The following is a 14,346-nucleotide window of genomic DNA, read 5'->3' as shown; positions in this document are numbered from 1 at the left end:
TCATTTCTGAATTAGGTTATTTTCTATTATTTAGCATTAGAAGTCATTTTATATATTATGGATATTAATCCATTACTATATATACAATTTGAAAATATTTTTTCTCACTTCATGATTTGTCTTTTCATTCTGTTGATAGTGCCCTTTGACACAGAAAAAGTTTTAATTTTTATGAAATCCAAAGTACCTATTTTTTTTTTGTCTCTGCTTTTGGTATATCAAATAAATCATTTCCAAATCCAGTGCTTAGCTTTCCTCCTATGTTTTCTTCTAAGAGTTTTATCCTTTTTATTTTTTGAATCCATTTTTACTTAATTCTTATACATAATGTAAAGTAAAGGTCCATTCTTTTGCATGTGGATATTCTATTTTCCTAACATTATTTGTTAAAAAGAATGTCTTTTCCCCATTGAATGGTCTTTGTACTATTGTCAAAAGTATTTGACTATAAATTTGAGGGTTTATACCTATGTTCTTTATTATATTTCACTAGAGGCCTGGTGCAAGAAATTCGTACACTCAGGGGGGTCCCTCAACCTGGCCTGTGCCCTCTCGCAGTCTGGGAGCTCTCAGGGAATGTCTGACTGCCAGCTTAGGCCTGCTCCCCGGGGGACATCCTTAGCACTGCCACAGAGGTGGGAGAGGCTACCACCACCACCACTAAGCTTGCCAGCCGTGAGCCCAGCTTCTGGCTGAGCGCCGCTCCCCCTGTGGGAACACACTGACCACCAGGGGACAGCTCCTGCTTTGAGTGTCTGCCCCCTGGTGGTCAGTGCACATCATAGCGACTGGTCATTCTGCTGTCCAGTCAATTTGCATATTAGCCTTTTATTATATAGGATGTCTTCTGCAAATGGAGATGGTTTTATTTTTGTCCTTTCATTTAGATGCCCCTTCTTTCTTTTTCTTTGCCTTTTTACTTTGGCCTTTTATTATTTTTTTCATCTAATTAATAATGGTGAAAAAACTCACTCTTATTCTCTCAGAATTTTAAGTTAAAGATTCTTAAATATTTTAAGAAAAATATATGTACCATAGATGGGCTTTCATATATGAAACAAACATAAACCTTAAATTCAAAAATTTTGTAGTTTTTATGAAAATTTATTTCAGTACCAAGCATTTATAATTTGACAGGCAACTTAAGAAACAGGAACAAGGTGGGGTTCAGTGCGTTCTCAGCAGCATGGGTGGGCAAGGGGCAGGTGGGAGGCTGTGCACAGAGGAGGCACTGATACCAGAAGGCCAGCCACAGGGAGGAGCAGCAGGCGCAGCCTGTCCCAACATTTCTGGGTCTCTGCGGATGTGAATCTGATGGAGCAGCCAGGGAAAGCGAGCAGCCTCTGCAGCAGCAGCAGCAGTAAGGGAGGCTCATCTGTTTGGGCCATGAGGAAGCTGAGTCACAGGTCCTCCTAAGGAAAGGAAAATGGACTATGTGGTGGAGGAGAGGTTGTGACCTTTCATTCCCTGGCAATAGATTGGTCTCTGGAGATCACTGTAACATTATAGTGGATGAAACATCTGCTCCAGTGTTGCTGGAAGATAGCAACACTGATGGAATAGCCACTAACAAGCTGGAGGGAGTTAAGAAGCAGACTTACCTGTCCTTAACAGGTGGGAATGTCATCTACTTGGTGTACAGGAAGAATGATTCAGAACACAATGTGGCATACCTCTATGAATCTTTACATGAAAAACGAGGCATGGCACATGTCTCCTTTGAAGCTAATAAAGAAAACATGTTCCACATAACCAAAGATACCTCAGGTGCAGGGCGAGGTGACTATCCCTAGGTTCTGCCATTGTCACCCACTACTCATGCATGCTTTGAGGAACCCCAGCCATCAGCATCAATGTTGGAACTCTTCCCCTAGGCCTCTACCTCTTCCATAGAGCCCACTACAGGGCAAGCACTGCCATCCAGCTCTGCCTGCAGGGGTGAGGCACTTTTCTGGAAAGGGTGTGGTCCACTGTGACAAGTGATGAAACCTCCAAGGATCCCTTCATCTGTCCTAGACAGAGAGGGAGCATTCTTTCCTCCGTCAGAACTGCACGATAGGGAGGGTCTGAGGCCCATTAAGAAGAAAATGAGAGGAGACAAGGAGCCTGACCTGACCTGAACATGCATTTGTTGGTCACAGACCAGTTTAGGGACACCCACAGTATCCTACAGGGTGAAGCCAGACAAGAAGGAAGAAGACGCTCACATGCATCATCTGCCAGGACCTGGGGCACACCTTCTGCTCAGCCTGCTACTCGAGCTGGATGGAGCACTCCACGTGCAGCAGTTGGTGGAGCAGATCTGTAAAAATCGCATCCTCAACAACCTGGTGGAGGTGTACCTTCTCCAGCTCCCAGACAATAGCCACAGTGAGGAAGATGTGCGGAGCATGGCCACCAGGAGCAAGATCACGCGGGACATGCTGCAGCCCAAAGTCAGGAGGTCTTTCTCAGACAAGGAGGGCACTTTCGGAGGAGCTTTCAGATGTGGACAGCCAATCTTGGGATGTCAGCCAGCCTTGTTCCTGTGCTGACAATGCCCCAGTACTGAAGGCAGGGGGCGGTGGGTAGCAGGGACCCTTCCCAGTGACCAGGGAGCTCCGCAGGCCTCTGGGGACACATCATCAAAGCCTGCCAGTCTCACAACAGCCCAGGATTATGTGTGTGCCCTGCAAGGAAGTCATTCCATATGCACCTGCTGCTCCCAGCCCACGCCTGACTGGAAGATGCAATGGAAGCATGCACAGGACCCCTGCAACCCACCAGCAGTGTACCCTCTGCCTGAAGCCCTTCTGCCACTGTACTGGGGCTATGACTGAGCTGGCTGCCTGGGTTGCCTGGCCCTCTTCTGTGCTCAACGTGGGCTTCAGGTGGCTTCACAGGATGCTGAGCAACAACAACTAGGAGTCCGACAACCTGAAGAATTACCTGATGGCCAGTGTTTTAACCTGTTGGCCCTTCAGAGGCTTGGGAGTATGAGGGCCAATGACAGTGTGTTTCAGGAAATATCAAATATGAACATTTTAAGGGCATTTTACAGATCCCCTCAGGGCAAGCTGGGGTTCTCTGCATCGGGCACTCTGCTGTGATTTTTCTTCTGAGGAAGAGACCCTCCCAGTGAAGCCCCAGCAGCGGCCTGGGAGGCCTGGCACATGACCTTCCTCTGAACTCTGGGCCACCAGAAGCGCATCAGTCAGCACAGCCATAAGCTTTCAACTCCTGAGATCGTGCCAAGCAGGTTTGCTTTCCCACACTATGATTACAACGGATGCCTCTCTTCAGGAGAAGTTTCATGGCCCTGACGGCGTTGCTCAGTGGTTGAGCGTGGACCTATGAACCAGGAGGTCACAATTCAATTCCCAGTCAAGGCACTTGCTCAGAGGCTGAGGGTTTGATCCCCAGTGTGAAGCATGCAGGAGGCAACCGATCAATAATTCTCTCTCATAGTTGATGTTTCTATCTCTCTCTTCCTCTCCCTTCCTCTCTGAAATCAATAAAACATCATAAAAAATTAAAAAAAAGAAAGTTTCATGGGAGAAAAAGGAAAGTGTGTCAGAAACATTCTGTTATTTAAGGAAAGGGAGCAAGGTCACACCTATAGGCTGTGTAGTGCCCCCTGTGGAAAGCCATAGCTCTTAGATACTTTAGAAAAAATAGGTTTGGCCCTGGCTGGTTTGGCTCAGTGGATAGAGTGTTGGCCTGCGGACTGAGGGGTCCCGGGTTCAATTCCGGTCGGGGGCATGTACCTTGGCTGCGGGCGCATCCCCGGTGGGGGGTGTGCGGGAGGCAGCTGGCTGATGTTTCTCACTCATTGATGTTTCTAACTCTCTATCGCTCTCCCTTCCTCCCTGTAAAAAATCAATAAAATATATTTTAAAAAAATAGGTTTGGTGCTTATCTTCTAACTTAAATATCACGAACTATGGCACAAATAATATAATTTATAGTTTACAAATTGACTAAAATTGGGGATAGTATGGCATTTGAAAGAATAAACATATGTTTCTATTTATTTAAAAAATCAGCTATCTAAAACTGCTAACCCTGGACACCTGACATTAAGAGCTCAGCGCTGCTCCCAGGCCTGGGTAGGTTAGGTTGCCACCACCCCTATCCTGCTGGAAGCACAGTGTTGGTCCTTGCTGCTCCTCTATCACCATAGCTGCAGGCCCCATCCAGCTGTTCCCACATTCTGTATTCCTTCCTTGGGGCAGTGGCCATGGGTGGCCAAGGTACCAGGCGCAGGTGAGCTCTGGTGACACCCCAATCCTCTGGGAGCAGCCCTTTCCCTCCATGAGCAGGAGGAACCTTTGATTCACTAGTCCTTGCCCTTACCTCCTGTGTTGGGTTTGTCCTGTCATCTGGAATAATACTTGAAATGTGGTTCTGTGTAAAAGAAAAAATGTGCTTTTAATCTTTTGTTGACATCACCTGTTGTGTTTGTTTGCAAAATTGTAATTTCTTTGCTTCTTCTCAGGAATATGGTTTTCAACTGTTGTCTTGCTCTTGATACAGACCCTGAGAAGCAGCGCCCTGTTTGTGGAAGAAGGCCTCCTTCCTGCATTCTAATAAACAAGCTGTGTCTGTTTCTCTCTCCTGGAAAAAAAAAATAAAAGGAAAAGAAATAGGAACAAGGTAATATGCTGGTTTTCCATTGCTATGATAACCTGCAGAGGTAGATAAAACCCTCACAGAAATTTTAATTCAGATGTCTGAGAATAAGGACACCACATACACACACACCAAGAGGGTATTTAAAAGGTTTATTACTTACATAACTGAGGGTTCAGGGGAGAGCAGGCAGGGCAAGCCTCTCAAGCAGTTCTGAAATGGCTTGAGATCAAGGAAAGAAGTTATCTGGGTGTTTATTTTGGCTAGGGGTTGGGTGGGGCCCGGATAACGGTTCCTATAGAGGAGGGGTTTGCATGGTTTGAATCTCTTGCGTTTGCCAAAGAAGGGAGAACCCAGGTTTTCTTGTCAGCTTTCCCAGATGCGAGACACACTTAGGAGAAGAAGAGATGAGTCATAAAAACTGTCAGTAGTCACAGTTCAAAAAAATGGGGTCATTGGAACTGATTCTAGTGTTAGACTTTTAACAAAAATACTGCTATGAATATTCTTGTATGCCTTTAAAAACAACAATAACAAAAAAATGCATGCATATGTTTCTGCTGATTATATACTTAGAAGTGGAGTAGCTGGGTTATAGGGTATGTTTATGTTCCATTTTTTTATTTTATTGATTTCAGAGAGAAGAAAGGAGAGGGAAGGAGAAAGAGACAGAAACACCAATAATGAGAATCATCAATTGGCTGCCTCTGGCTCACCCCCTACTGAGGATCTAGTGACCTCCTGGTTCATAGACTGATGCTCAACCATTGAGCCACACCAGCTGGGCTAGCTTCCATTTTAGTAGACACTGATAAGAAATTGTCCAAAGAGGTTGTACAAATTTACACTTGCATCCACAGTCAAATTGAGTCCTGGATGCTCTACATATTCATCAATACTTGGTATTTTCTTTCTTTTTAAGTTATTCACTCTATTTTGTTTATTAATATTAATATCTACTAAGGTACTTATCATATATTTATAGCCCCAAACATTATTATTATTATTAGTTATTATTCCTATCCACACCAGCATTATATTAAAGGCAAATTTTAAAAGAGATATCATTGTATTGCAAATATCAAGGCACTATGACTTGATATCAAGGCACTATAAATAGAAAACGAACAAATACTGACCATAGAGATAACTCCAGTAACTAATTTCTGTGCTTCTTAGAGTTTTCTTGTCAAATTTCTCAAATATTCACACTCATGATTAGGTTCTAATAGGCACACTACTTTGAATTATTCCTCCTTGGGGCTATTTAAATGCAAATGTCATTACCTCTGATTTGAGCAACTCTCAAAGCTCTGAAGTCAGACCGTGCTCATCTGGCTATTCAAAGGCAGCCCAAGCCAGTGCATCTGCCAGAGGGCAGGATTGCATATGGGTTCTTGCGCTTCCAGTGTCTGTATTTAGCTTGTGCCAGGTGCCTTTAGGATATGCAGTGTGGATCTTCTTGCATACCAGCTTCTGTTTGGTTGATTCAAGTTAAGCCAGTGGTTCTCAACCTTCCTAATGCCGAGACCCTTTAATACAGTTCCTCATGTTGTGGTGATCCCCAATTTCATTGTTACAAATTGAACATAATTAAAGCATAGTGATCACAAAAACAATATGTAATCATATATATATATATATGTGTGTGTTTTCCGATGGTCTTAGGCGACCCCTGTGAAAGGGTCGTTCTACCCCCAAAGGGGTTGCAACCCACAAGTTGAGAACTGCTAAGTTAAGCAAAGCTATTCACTTATAAACTAACATTTCATCCATTCTTCCATGAACCTATTGATCTGTTCTTAACCAAAAAAAAGATATACTTCAAATGACAAAATCTAAATGGAGCAAAACCAATCGAGCTCTAAAATCTGCAACCAGACTTGTTAAACATAAGCAGTTTCAGAAATGAAACATTTAACCACTTTTAATAGTCTGAAGCAGGAACTTCCTTGACACCAGAGCAAAAAAGAGCCCTTCTGGAAAAAGTCCAATCACCATGTTTCAAGGTGCTAAATATCTGGTTGGCAACAAAGAAACTCAGCCTTAGTTTTTGGGTCACATTCTTTTTTTTTTTTTTAATATATTTTATTGACTTTTTACAGAGAGGAAGGGAGAGAGATAGAGAGTTAGAAACATCGATGAGAGAGAAACATCGATCAGCTGCCTCCTGCACATCTCCTACTGGGGATGTGCCCGCAACCCAGGTACATGCCCTTGACCGGAATCGAACCTGGGACCTTTCAGTCCGCAGGCCGATGCTCTATCCACTGAGCCAAACCGGTTTCAGCGGGTCACATTCTTTATGAGCTCTCTTCTCTTGCCTACATGGGCACCTGGGTTATCTGAAGATCCATTACCATATGGCTGATGGAAGGCCTAAGTGCTCAGTGTTTTCATTGGAGCCTAGAATAATAAAGCTAGACATTTCAGAGTATTTCCTAAGGTTGTCAAACATTGTAAATGTTAAATCTTAAATGTGTTGTGTACATGAATAACAGTTCTTAAATATTTTCTATTCATTATGTGATACTAAACTCTTGGAAGACTTATTTTTAAGTATAAAATATCACAATGTCTTTATGTAAATGCTGGCTGCAGCTAAAAATACGTTCCAATTTTAATAAGACAAAGAGAAGGTAGTGGTATTTGGGCATTTTTCAAGAAAGAATTAGAAAATAAGGCCAATGATTCTGATGGAAAGAAGTGATACTTGTTAGGGTCACTGAAGGAGGAATGCACAAGGCCAAAATGGGTAAAGAATTATAAATTTACTAGAGTCCCAGTGCATGAAAATTCATGCACTGGAGGGGGGTTCCCTTAGCCCGGCCTGCCCCCTCTCACAGTCTGGGAGCCCTCAGGGGCGGGAGGCGACCTGGTGATCTGGGAAAGGTGATCGCCCCCATCACACCTCTGCTGCTGCCACTGCCAGCAGTGCAAGCCTCGGCCAGCCCTGGTTACCTGAGCCTCAAGCAGCCCTGGGTGGCTGGGCAGCTGCCATCTGAGGCTTGCCTGCACCTCAGGCCAGTCCTAGGCAGCTGGGCAGCTGCCATCCAAGGCTTGCCTGTGCCTTAGGCCTGCCCTGGGTGGCTTGGGAACTGAGGGGACTGGGGGTCTCCAGAGGCAGGCATGCAGAGCAGCCGGGCCTGCCTAGGGGTGGGCCCAGCCTTGCTGTGCATCTGCTGCCCTGGTGGGGCTGAGGGGACTGGGTGCTGCCATCTTGTGACTGTGGGCACTGCCATCTTTGAGGGGGGGCGGTCAATTAGCATATTCCCTCCTTATTGGCTGTGGGTGCCACCATCTTTGTGATGTTGTGAGGGTCAATTAGCATATTCTCTCTTTATTAGATAGGATTGTTAGATTTGCTAGAAGAAGGGCTGAGACCAAAATGGCAACAGCGGGGCAGAGTAGGGGGAGCAGTATATTTATGCCTCTTATAAAGGTCAGTCAGGTTAACCGCTGGAAACAGGTGCAGGTGGGGACCAGGTGTAGGTGATCCACTGGAAACTGGGTGAGGCGGTTTACTGGAAGCCAAAGGCCATTAATCATGAGACGTATAACGAGAATAACAGAACACTCACCAGAAGGGGTGACAGCCCCAAGCGGGGCATAATGGAGCACATGAATGTGCCTAACAGTACTACCTAATGACCAAGACTGCCTTAACATTCCCTTCAGCCTGATTAAACTTTAGACAGGTTTCTTCCTGATGATACGCCCCTGACCTCCCTTTCTTAGAGTATTTGCTTCAGAAAACTAGAAATTACAAAATTATTTTCTTACTCCTTTGAAATGTATGTAAATCTTCTCCCAGTCTCACTCCAGTTTTACAACCCCAAAAATATCTTGCTCAAGGACCTGAGAAGCATTTTTTGAAATGTAAACACCAAAAATGATAGGATGAGATCACCCCTACCTCCCAGTCTCTGTGGAAAGGTAGGAGCTTAGCTTTAACAGGGTCAATTATCAAACACAGATGGCCTAATCATAGTGAAGAATATTTACAAACTCAGGAATAACTCAAGTGTGTTCCACACATCCCAATGATTAATCTCCTCCCTAAAATCCCCTAGTACTTTTCTACTAGCTCTTCCCAGTGTTGAAAAACTCTCCCACCTTTTATTTCAGCAAATTTGAGTTCAATCTCTCTCCCTTATTGCAATAGCCCAAGTAAAGACTTCATTGCCTGTTTAACTTTGGTGCAATTTTGGCTTCAACACTACATAATGATGGAGATGATAACTTAATTCTAAAATTGTCATCTCATCTCACCTCCTCAGTAATTATTTACTGAAGAGATTCAGAAAGACATAACCTTACCTTGACAGGTATAATATGCTAGACCAGTGATGGCGAACCTTTTGAGCTCGGCGTGTCAGCATATTGAAAAACCCTAACTTAACTATGGTGCTGTGTCACATATAGAAATTTTTTGATATTTGCAACCATTGTAAAACAAAGATTTATATTTTTGATATTTATTTTATATATTTAAATGCCATTTAACAAAGAAAAATCAACCAAAAAAATGAGTTCGCATGCCACCTCTGACATGCGTGTCATAGGTTCGCCATCACTGTGCTAAACAATGTGTTACCCACATTATTTCATTTATTCCTCCAAATTAGGGTAACCAATTGTCCTCATTTGTTCAAGACTAAAGGATTTCCCAGGACATGGGACTCTCTGTTCTAAAATCAGGAAAGTCCCAGGCAAACCAAGATAGTTGGTTACATTACTCCCAATGTGGCATTGCATTATGCATTACCACCTGATTTGGGGAGGTTAAGAATATTAAGTAGCCTGGTGATATAGTCTGGTTTCATGATCTGAATCTTATGCTCTCAAGGTCTAGTCCAAGCTCTGAGCATTTAATATGTTTGAAACATTGTTGATGATGACACCGGAATTATAAATACATGAGTAACATATCTCGCCATCAAGGAGGTTACATGATGAAATGGCAAGTGTTACAAGATCCCACATAATATAGGTTGAAATGAGGATGCAATCATTTCCCTGTGAAATACTGGAACTACTTCAGAAAAAGAACTTCTTCAGGTATTTAGACCTGATATGAACAAATGATGTAATAAGGAGTCTTTTGGAAAGCTCCAGATAAATCCTAAAACCTGTTGGCAATAGTATATTGTGGAAATAAGTGAAGACCACCCCAATGAAAATAAACAGAGGCTATTTATTCAGAGCATACAAGGAGGTCAGCCATCATCACTTGCATTTGGCAGAGACTCAAACGCAGGTAGGAAAGCTGAAAAGCTTTTCAGTTTACACAAAGAAAGGCCACAAGTGTGTTCTGATTAGAACTTGTTGGCATGGGGAAACTGGAGGCAGGCCAAGGAGGAGTGAGTCATCTTATGTTCTTGTTTGAGGAGCATATTTAACTTTCTCTGCTTGGCCCCTTTTGTTTCACATGTAAGATAATAATTACATTTGGATTAGCTATTAGCCCATAATCTCTAACCCAGGCAAGAAACTGACAATTTTTGAATAAAGTTTCTACTCTTGTAAATAAAAGCTGGCATATAATGTGGGAAATATCTGGATGTTTTTAGGCATTGAAACTAAGAAGAGAATAAAGGACACAGACAAATTCCTTTTTTTATTTTTTGGTCTTTGACACTTATTTTCCTGAAGAATATACATGTTCATGATTTTACAAATGGAAGTTCACTTTGGATCAGAATATTAAGACTTCAGAAGTTAAAATAAATGAAATTGACATAATCATCAAGTTTGAAGCACACTGTGATACAAATGATAGAGTGATATTGCTTTATTGATGACAATAACCTAAAGCTAGAAAGACACTGTATTGTATATTGCCCTGAGAGTATGCATTTTGAGAGATACTCCTATCAGGACAGCATCAGTGCAATTACAAATTCATTAAAAAAAAAGGTGTACCATGAAAGGCAGCAGCAGTATCCAAGGAATTTGTGGAGAAAGGAGGCAGAGTATGGGGTGAGGAGTTACAGAAGATGAAGATTTCAGTATCATGTAAATAACACTATGTCATAAGGTGGCAATAGAGGCAAAGCATGACTCATGAATAGGTTCCATGTACAGGAGAGCATGACAAATAAGAAATGAGACCAAGTTCAGTAAAATAATAGAAGCAAATATGTCAGTGGTTCTCAACCTTCTGGCCCTTTCAATACAGTTCCTCATGTTGTGACTCAACCATAAAATTATTTTCGTTGCTACTTCACAACTGTAATGTTGCTACTGTTATGAATCATAATGTAAATATCTGATATGCAGGATGGTCTTAGGCGACCCCTGTGAAAGGGTTGTTCGACCGCCAAAGGGGTCGCGACCCACAGGTTGAGAACCGCTGAAATATGTAATTGTAACCAAAGTGTAATTAAACAATAAAAAGATATTATTTCACAATTTTTTATGTGATGTTAACCCATTCTTCAACATATATATGGAAAACATATAGAATTTTTAACACAAAAGCATTCATGCTGTTATATGTTAAGTTCTCCCCTGACACTGGAGTTATAAGAATTCCCCTATAATAACTTGAAGACCTCAGGAAATTGGGAGTGGATGTGGATAAGACTTGAAAGCATGACAGAGAGAATAAGCATATGAACAAAGTATGCTCAGTCTCTTGTAAGAAAGTCCTCTGGGGATATGCCTTTTTGGTTAACTAGAAACATAATATGGTCATCATGTTTGTTTCCAAATTAGTTTGTTTTGCTTTGAACTTTAGAGCTGAGTGTCTCTTCCTTCCACTCTGTAGAAACATGATGCCTATTGAGCTCTTCTCCCTCCATCATGAGTTTTAAGTACCAACATAGAAGAATGGATGATATTACCCAAAGCTTGGTCATTCTACCACATGCTATTTGGACTGTTGCTGAGTTCCTTATATAGCATTCTTTAATGAAATTTAGGAAAATTGATGGCAAACTTGAGTTGGGACTTAAAAAAGCAAAGAAGTTTAAAGTGATAATAAATTATATATTGTCTTTGTGCTGGGAAGGGGCAAAGTGTAGTGCTATAAAGGCAAGAGGCAGCTTGGGTCAAGATAAAATTGCACAGAACAGAAAAGATAAATCCCTCATACATTGAAGTTAAAGTAGTCATGGAAAAATTGAATCCACAGATAATAGAATATGGGCAGGAATACTAAAGGTACAAAACAGCATAAAAATGACATAATATTTTAAAATACTAAAAAAATAGAGGTCTTATTCCAGAATAGTTATATTTTATATATATTACAACAAGTTAAAAATAGATGGAACTGGAGGCAAGAAATATTCATCAATTTACTGGGATCCAATATTTATACTCAAAAGACTCATCAGGACTTTTACTTCTTAACCAAAATTTTATACCAGTTTTGGACACACTTCCATACTATTGAAATAGCTATCCCAGATAAATTTAAATAAAGTTTAACAATTTACTCAAATCACCCAGCTCGTAGTGGCAGAAATAAACTTAGATTAAAAAAATTTTTGTTAATCCTCACTTGAGAATATTTTTTCCATTGATCTTTAGAGAAGGTAGAAGGGAGGGAGGAGAGAGAGAGAGAAACATTGATGTGAGAGACATATCAATTGGTTGCCTCCTGCACACATCCTGACCAGGGCTGGGGATTGAACCTACAACCCAGATGTATACCCTTGACTGGTAATCAAACTTCTGACCCTTCGGTGCCAGGGGAAGTGCTCTAACCACTAAGCAACACAGGTCAGGCTAAACTTAGAATTTGATTTAATATGTGGCATATCAAATAACTAAAAAAGACGTTGTAAAAGTATTAACAGTTAGAAAAATGGCTTTTCTATTATAAACTACTAGGAAACTGAACAAATACATTAAAGAATTATTTCAGACATTGGTCTACAGACAGTGCAGGATTAAAATGGTGTAATGATGTGACTCCTTATGATGTTTGAAGCTTTTTGACACTCTAAAGTTTATAGAAACATACAAAGATTTTTCACCCCTTTCTTACATTCTTTGAAATCTTGATTCAGGGAAGGTTTCTAAAAGAAGCATCTGCACCCTGAAAATACATTTGTCTAATAAAGATACTAATTTATTTTCACTTGGCAAAAGTCTTAAAGTGATTTGTAACCTTCCACCCTAAAATAAACTAAATTTTGTCATTGAGGTAGATTTTAACAACTATTTTCATTTTATTAAAATTTATTATTTTGACAGTTTGTCAGAAGCACATTCTTTTTGTACAGCTTTGTTTTCATTTCTGGTAAATCATGTAAAATTGTCTTTCAAGAGTAATAAAAAGCCTCCCAATTTGTTGAACATAGTGCAATTTATTAAACTTATGTTTCCTTGATGTGTACTATTTAAGGCATCAAATTCAAGAGCTTGTATCTTATCAGCAGTTTTACCCTGGGTACCTCATCTCCCTGTTCATTTAATGATGCTATCCCTGATAATGTAGTGATGCTTAACAAGCTGGAGACTATAGATATCAGGTAGTAGAGTTCTGACACATATATGACAGAATTATTAGCTTTTCCTATTAAATATGTCTACCTTAAAGTGATTTATAGTGCAACAAATTAGAATCTAATAGTGAAATGCCTGAGCACCCAAGAGTTATAGCGATCAGTTACTGTATAGAACTGTGATGGAAGGTCTGTTCTATTTGAAAATTCTATCAAAGGATCTTTCACTTCCTACAGGAAGAAAAGGACCTGCTTCAAGAGTTCAGCCAACTTGAGTTTATGTATATAAATCATACATTTTCCTGTTATAATAAAACACTTTCAAATCTCTTGGAAAGATTTATCAAGATTAATCTCAATTAACAAAATTTTCTGACATATTCTTGAATTCTCCCTATGAAAATTTCTGATGATTGATTGCATGTTTAATAAACAATATACATTACAGCTGTCAGCTTCTTGCTAAAACTCAATTTCCCCTCTGGTAATTGTGTGAGGGAAGAGACGTGTTATTGCATTTCTTGTCAGTATTTTCTTGAAAGTTGTTTTATGCAAAGACAACTAAACTCACGAGACTAAGTCATTCACGGGCCTGCAGCCAATATAAGTGCTTGGTGTACTGCTGAGTGCCTTTGCACACTTACCTCACTGAAGATGAAAACTCTACATGGTTGTTCACCCTCAAGACTCCGTGAGACCGCCTGAAATCAGGTTTTTTGAAAACTGAGCTTATGTGTTTTATCTTCTTTGAGTTGTTCTCACTGTCCCTGTGCTCTAAGGACATATCTTTCACCTTGGGACAATGCTCCTTTAATAGTGGAGTTATACAAAAGAGTATAGACTTCCCTTCCTTCCAAAGACTTCTGTTATTCATATTGTAAAAGGGAGAGCACAGAGCAGTGATGGGGAACATCTGGCTTGTGGGTCACATAAGGCCTGCCAAGTCATTTGGTCTGTCCCTACCAAGGCATTATGGGTGAGTTAATTAAATGTTTGACCACATTTAGCAGGTTAATTTTTAAGTTGATAATTTTTTATGCCCTGTAAATGGTGTTATAATTAAGAAAATGGCCCTTGGCAGAAAAAAACATTCACTACCCCTGGCATAGAGGTATCTCTACCTTGTTTAACAATGTATCAGTAAAAATTACAATTCAAACTCAGCTCTATCATCTTAAAAAAAGAGAATTAATATTAATTAGTAAATTATTTAGAAATTATTTACTCAGTACCAGATGTGTATAGTCGATTATTCTAGAAACTAAAACTTCCAGTG

General features: G+C 40.7%; 1 pseudogene; it reads left to right on the top strand.

Moving 5' to 3' along the window:
- The first annotated feature begins 1,367 nt into the window (after positions 1 to 1,367).
- Positions 1,368 to 2,979, top strand: LOC118653563 (annotated as a pseudogene).
- The last annotated feature ends 11,367 nt before the right edge of the window (positions 2,980 to 14,346 follow it).

Source organism: Myotis myotis, unplaced genomic scaffold (assembly GCF_014108235.1).
Source record: "Myotis myotis isolate mMyoMyo1 unplaced genomic scaffold, mMyoMyo1.p scaffold_m19_p_4, whole genome shotgun sequence".
Lineage (NCBI taxonomy): Eukaryota > Metazoa > Chordata > Mammalia > Chiroptera > Vespertilionidae > Myotis > Myotis myotis.
The sequence above is the reverse complement of the archived record's forward strand: the minus strand, read 5'-3'. Positions and strand labels throughout refer to the sequence as shown.